This window comes from Spermophilus citellus (genome assembly GCF_964194105.1).
Source record: "Spermophilus citellus genome assembly, chromosome: 1".
In the NCBI taxonomy this organism is placed as follows: Eukaryota; Metazoa; Chordata; class Mammalia; order Rodentia; family Sciuridae; genus Spermophilus; species Spermophilus citellus.
The window spans coordinates 277,464,367-277,483,977 of record NC_138182.1 but is presented as its reverse complement, the minus strand read 5'-3'; positions in this window follow the sequence as shown (position 1 = coordinate 277,483,977).

Sequence of the window (19,611 nt, the reverse complement as noted above, 5' to 3'; positions counted from 1 at the left end):
CAGACTTGTATACACAAATGTATACACATAACTCTTGCAAAAAATGTTAAATTGCAGAAGTTTCATAAAAAACAATCTTTTAATAAAAACAAAATAAAAATTAAAAGTGTAGAATATTTTTAACATAGTCTTCATGACATTTCTGTAAATCACAACATATGTGAACACATAACAAAAATGTTACACACATAAATATTTGTATTAATTACAAAATAAGACTGAATGGAAGATTCTAAAAGTGTTTATGGCAAAAGTGCCAATAAATCTGTCAAACTGTGTAAAGTGTAAATAAATAAAATCAAATAGTGAGTTGTTTCGGCCAACTTTTCAGTGCTCTGACTGAAATACCTGACAATATCAATTTAGACAAGAAAACATTTATTTGGTTTCACGGTTTCAGAGATGGTCAATGGCCAGTCAATTCCATTGCTCTGGGACTGAGATGAGGCAAGATATCAATGGCAGGGTGGTGTGGTGGAAGAAGAACCAAGCTTATGGCAGCTAGGAATCAAAGAGGGACAAGATATAGTGAGGGACAAGATATTGTGAAAGACCATACCCCCAGTGACCTATGTCCAGCGGCCACAGCTGACCTGCTTACACTTACCACTCAGTACTCAATCAAATGGATTAATCCATAATGACATTACAATTCCATAATCTAATCTTTGACCTCTGAATATTTTTGAATCACCTAATGCATAGCTCTTTGGGGGATATTTTCAGATCCAAATCATAACATAAAATAATGAAAATAAAATGATGAATTAAAATATAAAGAGTAATAATTGGAAAAAAAGAAAACAGAGTAATAAAAACACAACTTTGATTAGCCAATACAATCTAAGTCATCAGGAAAAAAGTAAAATAACTCAAAATATGAAAAATAAAAACCAATGTTAAAATTACAGCTCAATCCTTCCATTCTGAAATAAATATTTCATCCACCAAAACTAGGACAATTTTAAAGAAACGTAAGTTTCTTAAATGTGACATTAGAGGAATATAAACTCTAAACTAAATATTTATCATAGTGTAAAGGAAGAAAAACTTACGTAAAATGCATAAAAATACTGAATTCTTTTCTAAAGAAATATTAGAGAAGGATAAAAGTGAAAGTTGAAATGCTACATTCATTTTCTATTGCTACATTGACAAATTACCCAAAGTCATCTCTATCTATCTAAGATTTACTCCAGCACTATGGAAAGCATTTGGTAATGAAAATACATTTTTATGATTGACATAAATAATATGACATTTTATGAACATTTAAGATTATCAGTTATAAATCTTACTTCATATGTATTAGAAAGCGGGCTAAACTTACCATTGATTTCTTTTTTAATTTGTTTTAATTAGTTATAGAAGACAGTATACTTCTTTAAATACTAAAAAACATAATATTAACAATCAGGATATAATTTCAAATACTGTTTTGAAAAATCATGTAAATTTGCTCTATTTGGTTCTTTTTAGTCTTACATGACAGTAGAATCCATTTTGATATAATTATACAAGCATGGAATATATCTTTTTTCTAATTCAGACCCCAAGACCTCTCCTTCCCCTTTCCTCTACCTGATCCCTTCCTGCTTTTGATCTTTCTGTTATTTGTCCTTAGTTATTTTTTAATTACTTTTGGTTTCTACACGATGAGTTTCACTGTGGTATATACGTCTGTATATACCACATACATAGAAAGATTACATCAGATTCATTCCACACTCTCCAAATTTACTGTCTTTCAGATTCCATAATTGGTTTTCTATTCTTAGACTCTTTATGTCAGACTGTGTGTGCTAAAACTGAAAAAAAAAACTTGATGAGTATACAAGACAGTAGTATCATGTAATTATAATAATATTATGCATGAGATATCAGTAAAAGCTTCTGACCCACTGTCTATTGTTAAGAAAATATCATTTTCATGAGTGTTAATTTATTTTTCAAAATGACAATTTTCTATGTACTACAGTATTATAAAGATAAGTCTAGAATTGAGTCTGATGTGGAGGGATACATCAAAATATTTTCTTTGTATTAACTGTAATAAATTGCTACCCATGGCCCCAATTTTTCTCATGACCTATATTAACTCTTTGAAGTAGAAACCAGGAAATAAATATTTGCATGCTTACGGTGTCTATCAACAAGGCAAATAAGCCCCAGAGGTTACACATAGTAATAAATTCATGATTACAAGTTACAAAAATTTTTACATTAATCTGAAGATATTTTATTTCATTTGAAAATTTTCAGTATGAAGCTTACGTGATAATAATACATTTTCTAGTTCTCAAAAAACTCTCTGATCTTTCTTTTCTTTCTCTATTGAAGACCTTTTAATTTAAAATATATTAAAGGGAAATAGGAAGAATTTTAAGATCACCCAGAAGTTGATCATATTTTTCTTTTCATTGAAGCAGCAGGAACCTACAGGGACCTATTTTCACATGTTATGATTCTTTTGAATTACTGTAATAAGCCTTCATGGTTTTTAATTTTGGAGAAAATAAAATTTAAAAATAATTAAAATTTGTTTTTTACAAATAATAAGTCAATGTTTTGGCATCAGAACTTTTTCCTGTTTCCATGATTATCTAATTCTCCTGCATGGGGGATGAGGTCTATTGCCAACTGGTCATCTACACATCATGTGAGTGGTTCCACATGGAACTTGCTTCCTATCCCACAGGTGGGTGCTTACTTGCTGCATCATCCCTTCTAACATTTTGACTCTCAAAGGTCCTAATTTGTTTTATTCTTACCTATGATGAAATTTCAAGTTTAGAGAACTTCAAGTTTTGAGAAATCCTGACTAAACAAATACATACTTTTCTGCTATTTATTTCTTTTCTTTTTCTTTTTTTAAGGAGAGAAGAAGAGAGAGAGAGACTCTTTTTTGTAGATGGACACAACACAATGCCTTTATTATTATTATTATTATTTTTAATGTGGTGCTGAGAATTGAACCTGGGTCCCGCCCGTGCTAAGCAAGCGCTCTACTGCTGAGCCACAATCCCAGCCCCTGCTATTTATTTCTTAATTCTGTGTCATTTTGGAAAACCAAAGTCATTCTGGATTTTTTCTGATATTATTTATTTATTTTACTGGGACTTAAACCCAGGGGGACTTTTAGCACTGAGCTATATATTTCCAGTTTTTGTTTTTGAGATAGGGTCTTGCTAAGTTGTTTAAGGCCTCACTAAGTTGCTGAGGCTCACCTTGAACTTCTGGTCCTATATCAGCCTCCTGAGTTGCTAGATTATAGGCAAGCAACATAGAATTCTTAAACTAGAGGTTCCAAATCCATTGTGCTTGCTTGGTATGTGTACATCACTCTGTTGAATAAGTTAGTTGTCTTAAATCTAGACAAAAGATTTAACTCAGTAAATCAAAGTACTAAGAATTTTTGGAATAATACAGAGAAAAGAATTAGAATAACAAGTTGAAATGACCTCAGATGAAATCCTTGCACACAATTTATAACTTGTATCTCACTTGCTCATACATATCTGTCCATTTACAGAATCCTTGACTTGTTAAGGAATTAATGAAGAATTGAGGAATGCATTGGTTAAAAAATATTATATTTTTATAGTGCTTATTATAGTGCTTATTCTGTTTTCAACTAAGAGTGTGGTTTGGAGGTACTTGCTTGGAAAGGGCTCCCATATTTTAATGATGATAATTATATTCTAGGGTGGAAGAGGTCAAGTTGTAACAATATTTGCCAGAGGCAAACTTAATGATGGTGGTCATTGTAATGGACAGAAGGTCCAAAGTTCCAACTAGAGCAGTCTGACTCACAGTGCTTTCACAGAAGCAAAAACATTGTGAAGACCTTGGAGAAAAAATAAATGATCTCTCATCAGAAATCCTACTTACTATGCATTAAACAATACAAATATGAGTCTACTGAATACACAATGTGAGACGTGACATTCCGAAATAGAATGGATTGACTATAAACAGATCCTTTGACTTGTATCAATTGAAAATCACAGAACCCGACGAACAAAACTGATAACAAATAAACTGCAGATGAATTTGTATTACTGCATAAGAATACATTGATCTATACGTGCCCCAAATATTCAACAGCTACATTATGTGTATGTGTGTATGTGTGTGTGTGTAATATATATATAAATAAATATATATACATAGCTATATATGTATGTGTGTGCATGTGTGTGTGTGTGTGTGTGTGTGTATATATATATATATATATATATATATATATATATATATATATATTATCAGCATGGGAAGCTGAGGCAGGAGGATTGTATGTTCAAAGCCAGCCTCAGATATGGTGAGACACTAAAGCAACTCAGTGAGACCCTGTCTCTAAATAAAATATAAAATAGGGCTGGGTATGGGGCTCAGAGTTTGAGTGCCCCTGAGTTCAATCCTGGCACAAAAGGCAAACCAAACCAAAACAAAAAAACCCAAATTAATAACATGTATAATATGGAGATTTGTGTATAATATACATATGTGCCTATGTGAATGTGTGTGTATAGCAGCTGCTAGGAAGAAGGAATTACAAACACACACACACACACACACACACACACACATATATATAAGCTTTAAGTAACCATTTTTTTTAAAAGAGAGAGAGAATTGAGAATTTTTTTTATATTTATTTTTCAGTTTTAGGTGGACACAACATCTTTTATTTTATTTCTATGTGGTGCTGAGGATTGAACCCAGTGCCCTGCACATGCCAGGTGAGAGCGTTACCACTTGAGCCACATCCCCAAACCTAAGTAACTATTTTTTAATTTTATCTCATGATTTTATGGGTGAAGAATTTGAACTTGGCTGGAATGAGAAACCTTCCAGCTCCACATGGTATCCAATGGTATCCAATGTGGTTTTTCTGCTGGCAGCTGGGCCATCCTGCAGGCTTCAAGGCTGCTTCACACTTAGGTCAGGGTCCCTGTGGGATTGACTGGACCACTTAGCCTCTCCAAGCCATGTCAGTACCTTTCCTGTGTTTTATCCTGCAGGGCAGGCAGGACACTTTTATTTATTTATTTGTTTGTTTGTTTATTTATTTATTCTAATTTGTTATACATGAGAGCAGAATGCATTTCAATTCATAGTACACATATAGAGCACAATTTTTCATGTCTGATTGTACAAAAAGAAGACTCACACCATTCGTGTCTTCATACATGTACCTAGGGTAATGATGTCCATTTCATTCCACCATCTTTCCTACACCCATGCCCCATCCCTCTCTCTCCCACTCCTTTGCCCTATCTAAAATTCCTTCATTCTTCCCATGCTCCCCCTACCATTATGGATCAGCATCCACATATCAGAAAAAAAAAAATCCCCCCTTTGGTTTTTTGAAATTATCTTGCTTCACTTATCATGATATTCCCTAACTCCATCCATGTACTTGAAAAGGCCATGATTTTGTTTTCTTTTAATGCTGAGTAATATTCCATTGTGTATATATACCACAGTTTCTTTATCCATTCATCTACTGAAGGGCATCTAGGTTTGTTTCACATTTTAGATATTGTGAATTGTGCTGGATAAACATTGATGTAGTATGCTGTTTTTAAGTCATTTGGGTATAGACCAAGGAGTAGGATTGCTGGGTCAAATGGTGGTTCCATTCCAAGTTTTCCAAGGAATCTCCATTCTGCTTTCCAGATTGCTTTCCATACTGCAGTCCCACTAACAAAGTATGAGTGTGCCTTTTTCCCCACATCCTTGCTAACACTTACTGTTGTTTGTATTCTTAATAGCTTCCATTCTGACTGGAGCAAGATGAAATGTTACAGTAGTTTTCATTTGCAATTCTTTTATAGCTAGAGATGTTGAACATTTCTTCATATATTTGTTGATTGATTGTATATCATCTTCTGAGAAGTATCTATCCATTTCCTTGGCCCATTTATTAATTGGGTTACTTGGTTTTTTGGTGTTAAATTTTTTGAGTTCTTTACACATCCTAGAGATTAGTGCTCTATCTGATGTGTGAGTGGTAAAAATTTGCTCCCATTCTGTAAGCTCTCTCTTCACCCTATTGATTATTTCTTTTTCTGAAAAAAAGCTTTTCAGTTTGAATCCATCCCATTTATTGATGCTTGATCTTATTTTTTGTGCTATAGGAGTCTTATTGAGGAAGATTTGAGCGTACCTTTTCTTCTATTAGGCACAGGGTCTCTTGTCTTATTCCTAGGTCCTTGATCCACTTTTGAGTTGCGTTTTGTGCATGATGAGAGATATGGGTTTAATTTCACTTTCTTCATGTGGATTTCCAGTTTTTCAAGCACTATTTGTTGGAGAGGCTATCTTTTCTCCAATATATGTCTTTGGCACCTTTGTCTAGTATGAGATAACTGCATTTATGTGGATTAGTCTCTGTGTCCTCTATTCTGTACCACTGGTCTACGAGTCTATTTTGTTGCCAAAACCATAACATTTTTGTTACTATTGCTCTGTAGTATAGGTTAAGATCTGGTATTGTGATACCACCTGCTTTACTCTTCCTGTCAAGGATCCCTTTGGCTATGCTGGGTCTTTTATTTTTTTCAGATAAATTTCATGATTGCTTTCTTTATTTCTATGAGAAATGTCATTGGGGATTTTATTGGAATTGTATTAAATTTGTATAGTGCTTTTGGTAGAATGGTCATTTTGACAATATTAATTCTGCTTAAATCCATTAACAAGGGAGAACTTCCTATCTTCTAAGGTTCTCTTTAATTTCTTTCTTTAGTATTCTGCATTTTTATTTTAGAGGTCTTTCACCTTACATTAAGTTGATTCCCAAGTATTTTAATTTTTGAGGCTATTTTAATTTAAATATTTAAATTATTTTCCTAATTTAGGTTTCAGAGAATTTGTCACTGATGCGCAGAAATGCATCTGATTAATGGGTATTGATTTTATATCCTGCTACATTGCTGAATTCATTTATTAATTCTAGATGTTTTCTGATGGAATTTTGTGGATCATGTAGGCATAGAATCATGTCATTCGCAAGTAGTAATAGTTTTGAATTCTTCTTTTCCTATCTGTATCTTTTTAATTTCTTTCATTTGTCTAATTGCTCTGGCTAGAGTTTCAAGAACTATGTTAAATAGAAGTGGTAAAGGAAGCATCCCTGTCTTGTTCCAGTTTTTAGAGGGAATGCTTTTAATTTTTTTCCCCATTTAAAATGATGTTGGCCTTGGGCTTAGAATAGATAGCTATTGCAATGTTGAGATATGTTCCTGTTATCCCTAGTTTTTCTAGTGTTTTGAACATGAAAGGGTACTGTATTTTTCGAATGCTTTCTCTGCATCTATTGAGATGATATTTAAGTCTATTGATGTGATGAATTACATTTATTGATTTCCTTATGTCAAACCAACCTTGCATCCCTGGGATGAACTCCACTTGATCATGGTACCCTATCTTTTTGATATGTTTTTGTATTTGATTTGACAGAATTTTATTGAGAATTTTTGCATCTGAGTTCATTATAGATATTTGTCTAATTTTTTTTCTTTGATGTGTCTTTGATATTGGTGATATTAGTCTCATAGAATGAGTTTAGAAGTGTTCCCTCTTTTTCTATTTTATGGAATAATTTGAGGAGTATTGGTATTATTTCTTTTTTGACGGTCTTGTAGAACTCACCCGTGCATCTGTCTGGTCCTGGGCTTTTCTTGGTTGGTAGTTTTTGATGGTGTCTTCTATTTCATTGCTTGAAATTGATCTTTTTAACTTGTGTATATCATCCTGATTCAGTTTGGGCAAATCATATGACTCTAGAAATTTGTCGATGTCTTTAATATTTTCTATTTCATTTGGGTACAAATTTTCAAAATAATTTTTAATTATCTTCTGTATTTCTAATGTTCATCGTATTATTTTCTTTTTCATCACAGATGTTAGTAATTTGAGTTTTATCTTTCCTTCTCTTCATTAACATGGCTAACGGTTTATTAATTTTATTTATTTTTTCAAAGAACAAACTTTTTTTTTTGTCAATTTTTTCAATTGTTTCTTTTGTTTCAATTTCATTGATTTCAGCTCTGATTTTAATGTTTCCTGTCTTCTACTGCTTTTGGTATTGATTTGTTATTTTTCTAGGGCTCTCAGATGTAATGTAATGGCACTTCTTTGTTCACTTTTTCTTCTTTTATAGAATGAATTCCATGCAGTGAATTTTCCTTAGTACCATCTTCATATTGTCCCATAGATTTTGATATGTTGTATAAGTGTTCTCATTTACTCAAAGAATTTTTTAATCTGCTCTTTGATGTCTTCTGGAATCATTGTTCATTCAATAGCATATTATTTACTCTTAGGGTATTGGACTTGCTTTTATTTTTTATTTTATCATTGATTTCTAATTTCGTTTCATTATTATCTGATGGAATGCAGGATAGTATCTATATTTTTTTGTCTTTTCTAAAGTTGCTTTGTGGCATAATATATAGTCCATTTTAGAGAAGGATCCATGTGCCGCTGAAAAGAAAGTGTATTAACTTGTTGAAGAATGAAATATTCTATACATGTCAGTTAAGTCTAAGTTATTGATTATATTATTGAGCTCTATAGTTTGTTTTGCTTTTATTTGGTGTATCTATTCAGTGGTGAAAGATATGTATTGATGTCCCCCAGAATTATTGTGTTGTGGTCTATTTCACTCATAAAATTGAGAAGAGTTTGTTTGATGGACATAGATGTTCCATTGTTTGGGGCATATATATTTATAATTTTTAGCTCTTATTAATATATGGTTCTCTTAAGCAGTATATAATATCCTTCTTTAAACCTTTTGATTAACTTTGGCTTGAAGTCTGCTTTATTTGATATGAGGATGGAAACCCCTGCTTGTTTCTGCAGTCTATATGAGTGGTATGATTTTTCACAATCTTTCAGCTTCCATCTATGGATGTCTTTTCTTATCTAATGAATCTCTTGAGGGCAGGATTTTGTTGGTCTTTTTTTAAAAAATCCAATCTGCAAGTCTATGTCTTTTAATTGATGAGTTCAAGACATTAATATTCAGGGTTATTTTTGAGACATGATTTATATTCCTGGGCATTTTTGTTTACTTTTGGTTTTTAACTTGACTTGGTTTCTCCTTTGATTGATTTTTCCCTCTAGTGTAGCACCTGCCTTTGCTGATTTTCATTGTTGTTTTTCATTTCCTCCTCATGGAATATTTTGCTGAGGATGTTCTGTAGTTCAGGCTTCCAAGTTGTACATTCTTTTAGCTTTGGTTTATCATGGAAGGTCATTATTTCATCATCAAATCTGAAGCTTAATTTTGCTGTATAGAAGATTCTTGATTGGCATCCATTTTCTTTCAGAGCTTGATATATGTTATTTCAGCATCTTTTAGCTTTCAGGGTCTGGGTTGAAAAATCTGCAGAGATCCTTATTGGTTTCTCCCTATATGTAATCTGATTCTTTTCTCTGTGGCTTTTAAAATTCTCTCCTTATTCTGTATGCTAGGCATTTTCATGATAGTATGCCTTGGTGTAGATCTGTTGTGATTTTGTACATTTGATGTGCTGTAAGCCTCTTGTATTTGATTTTTCTAATTCATTCTTTATGTTTAGAATATTTTCTGATGTTGTTTCATTGAATAGATTGTTCATTTTTTTGGTTTGTAACTCTATACCTTACTCTATCCTAATAATTCTTAAATTTGCTCTTTTATGTTATTCCATGATTATTGAATATTCTGCTCATGATTTTTTACCATCTTCACTGTGTGGTCAACTTAATTTTCTGAATTAAATATTTTGTCTTCATTGTCTGAGGTTCTGTCTTCCGAGTGATCTAAAATATTGGTAGTACTTTCTACTGAGTTTTTAATTTAGTTTATTATGTCTTTCATTTCAAGAATATCTGTTTGTTTGTTTGTTTTTTCAGAGCCTCTATCTATTTATTGAAGTATTCTTTTACTTCCCATATTTGCTTATGTAGCTCTTTATCAAATTGATCTTTTGCTGTCTGCATTTGTTCTCTTTTATCATCTTTTTAATTCACAGAACATTTTAATTATGCACATCCTGAACTCTTTATCTATAATTTCTTTTGCTGTGCTGGCCATGGATTCTAATCATGTCATATCTTGGTTTGTTTGGGGCACTTTCTTCCCTTGTTTCTTCATGTGATTCATGTGTCTTCCCTTCTTGCACTGAAGATCCAAGCTGTTACAGTTTTTACCCTGTAGGATTATAGTGTCCCTGAAGGGTTCCAATACCTCTCCTTGATATTGCTCCTAGGTCCCAGCCAATGTCCAATGCTGAGAGTTGCCCCAACTAAAGATAGTGACAAGGTGTCCCAAGATAGAGGCAGCTGCTTTCAGAGATGGGGTGTCAGGTCACATTGGGCTGGGTGGTGGCATTGGGTGGCATGTTCAGAGATGCACCTCTATGGAATGCAGTTTTGTGCTGATGGCTCTCTCCAGACCCTGACCAGTGTTCCCTGGTGCAGGCACCTGCAGATGCGGGACTATGGCAGTGCTTGCCATGTCCCAAGATGGAGGCAAACAGGGGAGCCTCATATTGGTAAATGGGGGTCCACATGGAAGTGGCAGCTGGGTGTCCTACATGGGAGCAGCAGCCAGGATTTCTACATGGGTAGGAGGTGAGGGGGTCCTATATGGGTACTGATGCTTGTGGTCCTGCTCAGGCATATCAGCTGGAGTTCCTGCGTGGTTGAGCGGCTGAGAGTCCTGTGTTGACACTGAGGCCTAGGGACCTGCGCTGGAACAGCAGCCAGGATTTCTAAGCAGGAGAAGCTGTGAAGATCCTCCAATAAACTACAGAGAAATAGTATTTCCACTACTTGAATCTCAGGTCACAGAGCAACACAGAATGTAGCCATCTTCTCGACTGCCATCTTGGATATGATTGGAAATATGGTTATATTCTATGGAAATTATTGCATGTGGGACTCAAGCTACTGTATTTTTCTTTTAAGACTACGGTCTTATGAACATTAAATGATAACATTTTTCCATCACTTCCTTATCTATTATTCCTAGTGAGTTCAGAAACTCAATCTGTCATTTAGTGAGGTGAAAAGATATATGTTTAGTTTCTATCACCAGATCTATATCTATGAGAATATGTTTGCCAGTGCAGAGAGAGATAAATGGGGTGTGGCAACTATTGGCATTTTAATCAAAATTTTCATGATGATATGGAACAATTTGAGGGTAATGGACATCTTGACCACATCATCATCCAATCTATAACGTGATACTTTGCTCCATTTTAAAAATTTTATCATTTTATTTTCTTAATTGTTTTTATGAATGCAATATAGGTAGCAATAACAGTGGGATTCATTTCAGCATGCATACATGAGACACATTTTTTCCACCTTTTCCCCCAGTACTTCCTCTTTCACTTCTTTCCTCCCTTCTCCTGTTTCCCTCCCTCTACTCTACTGGTTTTCCTTCTATTCATTTGTTACTTCTTAAATTGATGCTTTTAGATATATGTAAAGGTGGGGTTCACATTTGCACATTACATATTTGGTCGATTTTGTTCCCAGTTCCTTCCTCCTGACCCTACTGCCTTCCCCTCAATCTCCTTCCCTTACTTCACTGATCTCCCTTCTATTTTCATGGGATTGCCTACTTTCCCCCTTATTTCACTCTACTGATTTTCTGAATCTGATTTACTTGGTTTTACATGATGATCTCCAGTGCTATTCAGTTATGAGCAAATGCCAAAATGGTTCTTCTTTATGACTTAGTAAAACTCCATTGTGAAATATACCACATTTTTCTTTATCCTTAAATCTGTTGAGATACTCCTGGCCTGGTTCGACAGCTTGGGTACTATGAATCACACTGCTATAAACATTAATGTACCTGTATCCAGACAGTATACTAATTTTAGTTCTTTTGGATAAATACCTTGAAGTAGGATGGCAGAGTCATTTGCTGGCTTTATTTCTAGTCTTTGGAGAACCTCCATACAGACTTCCAGAGTTATACTAATTTGTGGTACTAAATTGTACTAATATATTCTACTAATTTTTACTAATTTACTTTCCAGAGTTGTACTAATTTGCAGTCGTACCAACAATGCATGAGTGTACCTCTTCCACCACATCCTCACCAGCATTTATTGTTATTTGTTTTCTTGATGATTGTCATTTTAACTGGAATTATATGATGTCTCAGTGTAGTTTTCATTATAATTTCCCTGATTGCTAAGATTGTTGAACATTTTTTCCTATAATTGCTGGCTATTTTCATTTCCATTTCTTCTTTTGATAAATATCTGCTTAGGTTTATTGCCAGTTATTAATTGCAGGGTTTTTTTTTTTTTTGTGTGTGTGTATCCTTTTTATATATCTTTATATATTCTGGATTGCCACAGTCCACCTGGGCAAAGTAACTGGGAGGTGACAAGCAACTTAAAGGTTGAAGCGGGAACTACTTTATTGCAAGTGAACTCAGCGGGAACTGAGCGAGAACTCAAAGTAGTGGGCACCCAAGGTAGCGGGAGCTGCCTCTCTTCCTGACAGCAGAGGTACATATACCCAACTAATTGCACACAGCTTGACTCTATTAACATCATCTAGATACAGCAGTCAGCCAATAAGGAATCCTCATCATCTTAATGGCTCACTGGAGTTGCTTCACAAACCACTCCTCCTGGCAAAGTGCCAGGAGCGGTCTTGACTTGATTTGCATCCCCAACACTGGATATTATTCTTCCATTGGTGAGTAACTGTCAAAGATCTTCTTTCATTCTTACTTCACTGTGTGGAAGCATTTTTTTTCAAATTTTATACCATTATCTTACCAATTTTCACTTTTGTTTCTTGAGCTTTAGAGATGTTATTGAATAAGTGGATGGCTGTGCCAATATGTTGGGTGGTTTATGCTATGCTTTCTTCTAGAAGTTGCAAAATTTCTGATCTAATTCCTAGGTCTTTGAACCACATTTAGTTGACTTCTGTAGAGGGTGAGAGATAGGAATCTATGCTTTTTCTTTTGCATATGGTTATTTAGTTTTCCCAGCACAATTGGTTAAAAAAATGTTTTATTCAATGTATTTTTTTGGCATCTTTGTCAAGAATCATATATCTGTATCCATGTGGGTTGCTTTTGTGTCTTCTATTCTATTCTATTGTTCATCACTTCTGTTTTTATGCCAATATCATACTGTTTTTGTTACTACATATCTATAGTATAATCAGAGATCAAGTATTGTGCTGTCTCCACTATTTTTCTTCCTGCTTAAATTAGCTTCAGCTATGTTTTTATCTTTAGTTTCTCTCAGTAAGTTTTATACTTTTGTACACATTGTTTATACATATATCAGTAAATTCATCCCTAAGCATGACATTTTTTCCTTTGATAAAAATAATAGTACTGACTTAAATTTTGTGTTCCTTGTTGCTCAGTATGGTTATAAAGCAATGAACCTGATTTTTATATATGACCTTGTGTCCTGCACAAGCTGGGATCATGATGATAATGGTGACTAGAAGCAATAGTGATCTTTCTTTTTCCATGTGCTAATGGAAAAACATCTAGCTGTATAATATTAAATTATCATATTACATAATACTATATTATATATTATGTTTTATATTATAGTATACATAATATTATACCATATGTTTTATATTGCATTATATATTATTTATTATAATACTATATTTTATTATTAAATATGTGCTTAGGTGTAATTTTGAGGGGTGGCATAGATATCCTGTATTTGGGGGCATTTTGAATGGTCTTAATATATTCCTATGTTCATGGGACTTCTTCCTATAAATTTGATGAATTTATTCCAGGCCCATGGGCTTAGATCTTTTAATTGGCTATTAACTGGCTATCTTTTTCAACTGGCATTTAAATTCTCTTGGAATTTTCACATATGTTAAGGGAGTGTAAATCAATTAACAGTGTGAGATTACCTCTTATGAGTTAGAGTAGCTATTATCAAAAAAGCAAATTACAGATGCTAGTACAGATGTAGAGAAAGGGTATTTCATTAGCATTATAGGTGGGAATACAAATTACTGAGACATGATGGACAAAAGTACATGGATCTTCCTAAAAATATAAGAACAGAACTACTGTGCAACCAGCAATCCCACTGCTGGGTATATATCCAGTGAAAATCAAATCATTGTATCTAAGAGACATCTGAACTCACATTTATTTTTGATAATTTTTTCATTGTAAAAATTTGAATTCATTAATCAGACATTATTTCCCTATGTACATGAATTACAATAAGATCAGTAGGATTGGATTCTACATCATGTAAAACCAGAATAATGAGAAATTATACTTCATCTATGTATGATGTGTCAAAGTACAGTCTACTGTTATGTAGAACTAATTACAAAAAAATTTTAGAAAGTAAGAATAGGAATTTTAAGGAGAATATGATAAAAGATTAAGAAAAAAATTAAATTCAAAAGTTAGATATTCAGCTTCATAATAAAAACAAAGGTTTGTATGAGTAAAGATACTTTAAACATTTGAGTCCATTATATTTATATGCATGCAACAAATAAATGTCTTACATTTCATATACTACATGTGCCTTTTTGACGTCTATTAATAAACACTTAAACTTTGTTTTCTTATACATATATCATATTGGTTAAGATAGCTTATAAATATCTACAATAAATAACTATAATAAATATCTACAATTAAATTAATAATAATAAAATAGAAAAATATCTCAAAGTAAAATCAACATAGTATTAAATATATAAATATAAATATATAATATATATTAATTACAACTTCCTTTCCTTCTAGAGACCTGTATTAATGGAGTGAAAAAGGAGAAATATATATATAAAGCTGGGCTTGATAAATAATCTGAGCTCAGTTCACAATGTGAAATAGTTTACTATGCTAACCCCTGATATTATGGGTTAAAGGAGGTTGAAGACCTAACATTTCAGTATCCGTAAATGAGACCTTATTGAAAATAAGGTCTTTTCAGGTGATTATGTTAAAATGAGGGCATTAAAGTGTACCCTATGATTATGTTCTCCTAAAAAGGAGATTTGGGGACAGAAGGGCAAATATAAGGATACAGGGAGAACATCATCTGCAAGTCACGAAACACCTGAGGCCCTCAGAAATTAAGGGAAAGACTATAACAAAGATTCCCTCACAATTCTTGGAACAGTGATCCTTGGAATGTCAGGTTTTCATTTTCAGCCTCCAACACCACAAAGTGATATATTTTTTTCTGGTTGAAAACATGAGGTCTATGGTACCTGGTTACAATATCTCCAGGAAACTATGATATCTGAGATGACAATTTGGGAAGTAGCAGTTTGAAATGCTTTTAGACTGAAAGTAACAAACTATCTAAATGCTAGTAGTTTATATTTTTTTTTACTTTAAAATATTTTTAGAGGACAGTAGCAACTCAGTGCTGTCGATTGAGTCATTGAAGAATTCATGGTAAAGATACCTCAGTCTATCTCTGTTGTTCTTCTATGGGGAAGGTCACCCCTGGTGTGGATGAGACACTATGGGTCTAGCCGTTTTAGCAGAAGGAAAGGAGAAAGACATAAACCAAAGTTCCTCTATCAAATCACACTCACATCTTTCCAACTGTTCATGTTTTCTCAGAAACTGTCAGAAGGCATATGATCACTCATTATCTGTAACTAAGGAGAACACAAAAATAAATATTATAATACTACAGTCTCTAAAAGAAACCCAGGCCAAGGAGAAGTAGTTTGGAAATAATTTGGATATCCCACCATAATGTATACCAAATGGGCTTGTACAGTGGGTGTGTCATGTTTAGCCATTCACTGAGCGCCAGACTAAGGCAATTGTTTTGTGGGACAGCAACATGCATTTTCTTTCATAAAGGAGAAAACATTGAATCTGGACAGGCCTGTCCATGAGGTGAATAATAGCAAGCAACAAATAGCCTGTCATGGTTTAAATAAGAGGTGTCACCCAAAACTCATGTGTGAGACAGGGCAAGAAATATACAGAGGTGGAAAGGTTGGAATGTGAAAGTTGTAATTCAATCAGTGGATTGATCCATTGATATGGATTGGGTTAAAACTCTCACAGTCCAACTACTGCACCTCTGAGTGGTAACTGCAGCCAGGTGGGGAGATGCTGGAGGAGGTGGATCACTAGGGGTGTTTCTTTGGAGCTCACATTTTGTGTCAATTGAATGGAGCCATCTCTCTGTTCCCTGCTCCCATGTCCTGAGCTGCTTTTCTCACCCATGCCTTCCAGGACGTTGTTCTGCTGTACCTCAAACTCAGAGCTATGGAGTCAGCCAGCTATGGACTGAGACCCCTGAAACTGTGATCCAGTTTCCTTCTATAAATTGTTCTTATCAGGTCTTTTGGTCACAGTGACAAAAAAAAAATAGTTGATGAAAACCTAAACTACTGAGGTTTTCAAATTCCTTTTTTGGTTTCTTGTATCTGTACTTGCATGCTTATTTGTAAATGACCCACGAAGGACATTGGAATAACAGGTGTTATTTTATTAATAGGGTAGGAAAGAGCAAGAATTTATTAATATTCTCTATGCAGAAATACAAATGTATAGGGAGGGGGAACCTGGAAGGAATATATGAACTCTAGATAGGGCAGAGGGTTTGGAGGGGAAGGGAGGGGCATGGGGTTATAAATGATGGTGTAATGTGATGATCATTATTACCCAAAGTACGTGTATGAAGACATGAATTGGTGTGAATATACTTTTTATACAACCAGAGATACAGAAAATAAAAAAGAAATACAAATGTAAATACAAAAAAAAAGGAATTTTTATACCAAAAAAGCATACTGTAGTCATTACACATCGATGCGATGTTATAATACCTTATTACTACAGAATTATCTTTCAGTTTTTGTATTTAACTTAGTGAGAGATGTTTTAACATTTGCTTTTACTTAATTAGTAGTTTGAGTTGTTAAAAATACACTTAACAACCATCTAGTATACAATATATCTAGTACCAAGAATTTGCAGTATTTCTTTCATTGATAATGAATTAGTTTCCCTGTCTATTTATAAAAAACTATCATTTTAAATTATAATGAAATAAGGTCTAATTAAATATTTCAAAATGTGCTTAATCAATTATAAATTATGATGTAATGGAATGACAATTAGATGTATTCCCTCACTGATGTTTTGCAAAGGGACAGAAGGATAAACTAGGATGTAAGACTTGCTGAGAGAATGAAGGGCAATTGATTTTTTTTAACTTGAAATGAATTTGGATGAATAAGAAAACATATATTGAAAATATCCTTGATAATACTAAACAACTGATGTTCCACACAGGCCAGCCAACTGGATGTGATGATAATCAGGTTGATATACGTGTATTCTACAAAAACAAATAGAGAGTTCCCCTCCCCGGTATGGTACTGGCTGATGCTGAGTAAACTACAAGGCAATTGCTCCACTTATGAAGCTCATTCATTTGCTGATTAGTGAATTATAAAATACAACCTGGTTAAACATATGGAGAGGTTTCTTTCCTCTGACATAAAAGCAATCTATCTACTATGGTCAGGCCATTGTCATTATAGTGGCTCTAGAGTCATCTATCAGTTTGCTCCATGATTAGCAGCAGGTGGCTCCCATGCTCAGATTGCTCTTGTAACCCCAGCAGGAGAGAGCTGGCCAAGTAGAAGTGGGGCACTTCCCCACCAAGCTTCATTTAAAGACATGTCTCTAAAAATTCCAGGAAGTGCCTTTCGCTCACTTTCTACTGGGCACTGCTAGTTTTAAATATTTAAATTATGTATAGTACATACATACATAATTTAAATTATGTATATTTATTCTAAATAAAATTTAGCAAGCTATCACTAAAATGGGAAGAGAAAATAGACACTGGGACCACACTATTAGAAAAAGCAAGCAGATTCCTCACATGAGAGAAAATGTTCAGCCCTTAACTCTCCCAAAAGAAGAAAAAAAGTGTGAGTGTTTGGGGAGGGGGTGGAATCCTTTTAAAACAAAAGGGGGAGCAGTGGAGCAGAAGAAGAAGATTGAAGGAGAGGGAGCAGGAAGAGGAAAACAAAGGAACAGGGGAAGGAAGTGGACTAAACTATGCCCTGTACATACATGAACACACCACAGTGAATTCCACCTTCATGTACATCACTGATAAAAACTTAAACCATAAATGAATAGAAGGAAGACCAGAAAGTAGAGGGGCCACAGGGAGAGGGAGGAGGAGAGGAAATGGAGAATTACTGCAGATTGAAGTGAAGCAAATTGTATTCCATGCTTTTATGATTATGGCAAAATGAACCCTAACATTATGTAAAATTATATATAGTTCTTTATAATAAAAAGAGAAAGAACGAAACAGGGTAAAGGTAAGTGTATATTTATGGAATGATAGATAAATTGAAAATTCTAAACTATTTACCATAGGATAAAATTACATGACTGTGATATATGCTTGGATGTGGTTAAAACATTGCTACCTCACATCATAGGAGTTAAGAATGTCAATACAGGGAAATAAGAAAGCAGGCTTTGGTTCATGATATAGAATTCCACAACAGAAATTTCAGGCCAATAAAGAAAACTGTGGAACCACATGGAGGGTATTTATGTATATTGACTGTAGTAGGTAATTAGATTAGATCTCTCTTCCTATCCATTTTATTTTTTTAATTTATTGTATACTCCATGATGTGAATTTAGTGACCAGTTTAAAAATAGTGGATTAAAGGGGCCTGGAGATGAGGCTCATGGGTAGAATGCTGGCCAAGCCTGCCAAGGTCCTGGGTTTGATCCCCAGAGCAACCAGAAATTAAATAAATAAATACATAAGACAAATAAATAAATACATAAGACAATATTTTATACATTTATGGCATCAAATGTGATATTTTAATATCTGAATGCATTGTGCAAGCTATTTAACATAAACATTAGTTCATTATTTATCCATTTTTTGTGGTGCCAACACAAAATCTGCTCTGATAACAATTTCAAATAAGCAACATATTGCTGTTAACTGTAGTCAGCATGATATTCAATAGATGTCCTGTACTTATGTATCCTGTCTTTTGACAGACATCTTCTCAGTGCCCCCACCTCAGAGCTTGCCCTACATCAATTCTATTAGTGTCTTCTTTCTAGGGACATCTGCACAAGAACCTTTGTGGTTATTCCAAGAACGTATGCTGTCTATGTAATTGCCTAATCACAGACTTGTCAAAATTTTAGTATTCTCTCTGGAGTAATGAGTAACATTTCAATATTTTCAAAATATGTTTTTTTTATTTTCAGGAAAGGAAAACATACATTAAAAGAAAAAAGTTCAACCACTTTTAACATTAAAACTATTTCAAGACATTAAATTTACCTTTGAAAAACAAAAACACAAATTTAGCCATTTTTTTATAAAGTTTGATTTTACATGTACAATATCAATATCCCGAAAGCTTAATAATTATATATGATTATGGCTTGAAAATATTTTATTTCATCTTTATTTTTATTAGGAAACACTATTTTATGGCTTTGCTAATTATGCTATGGATGCACCCACATGATTTGAAACATGAAGAATTAACTGTCACTTGGTTTCTTTACTATATAAG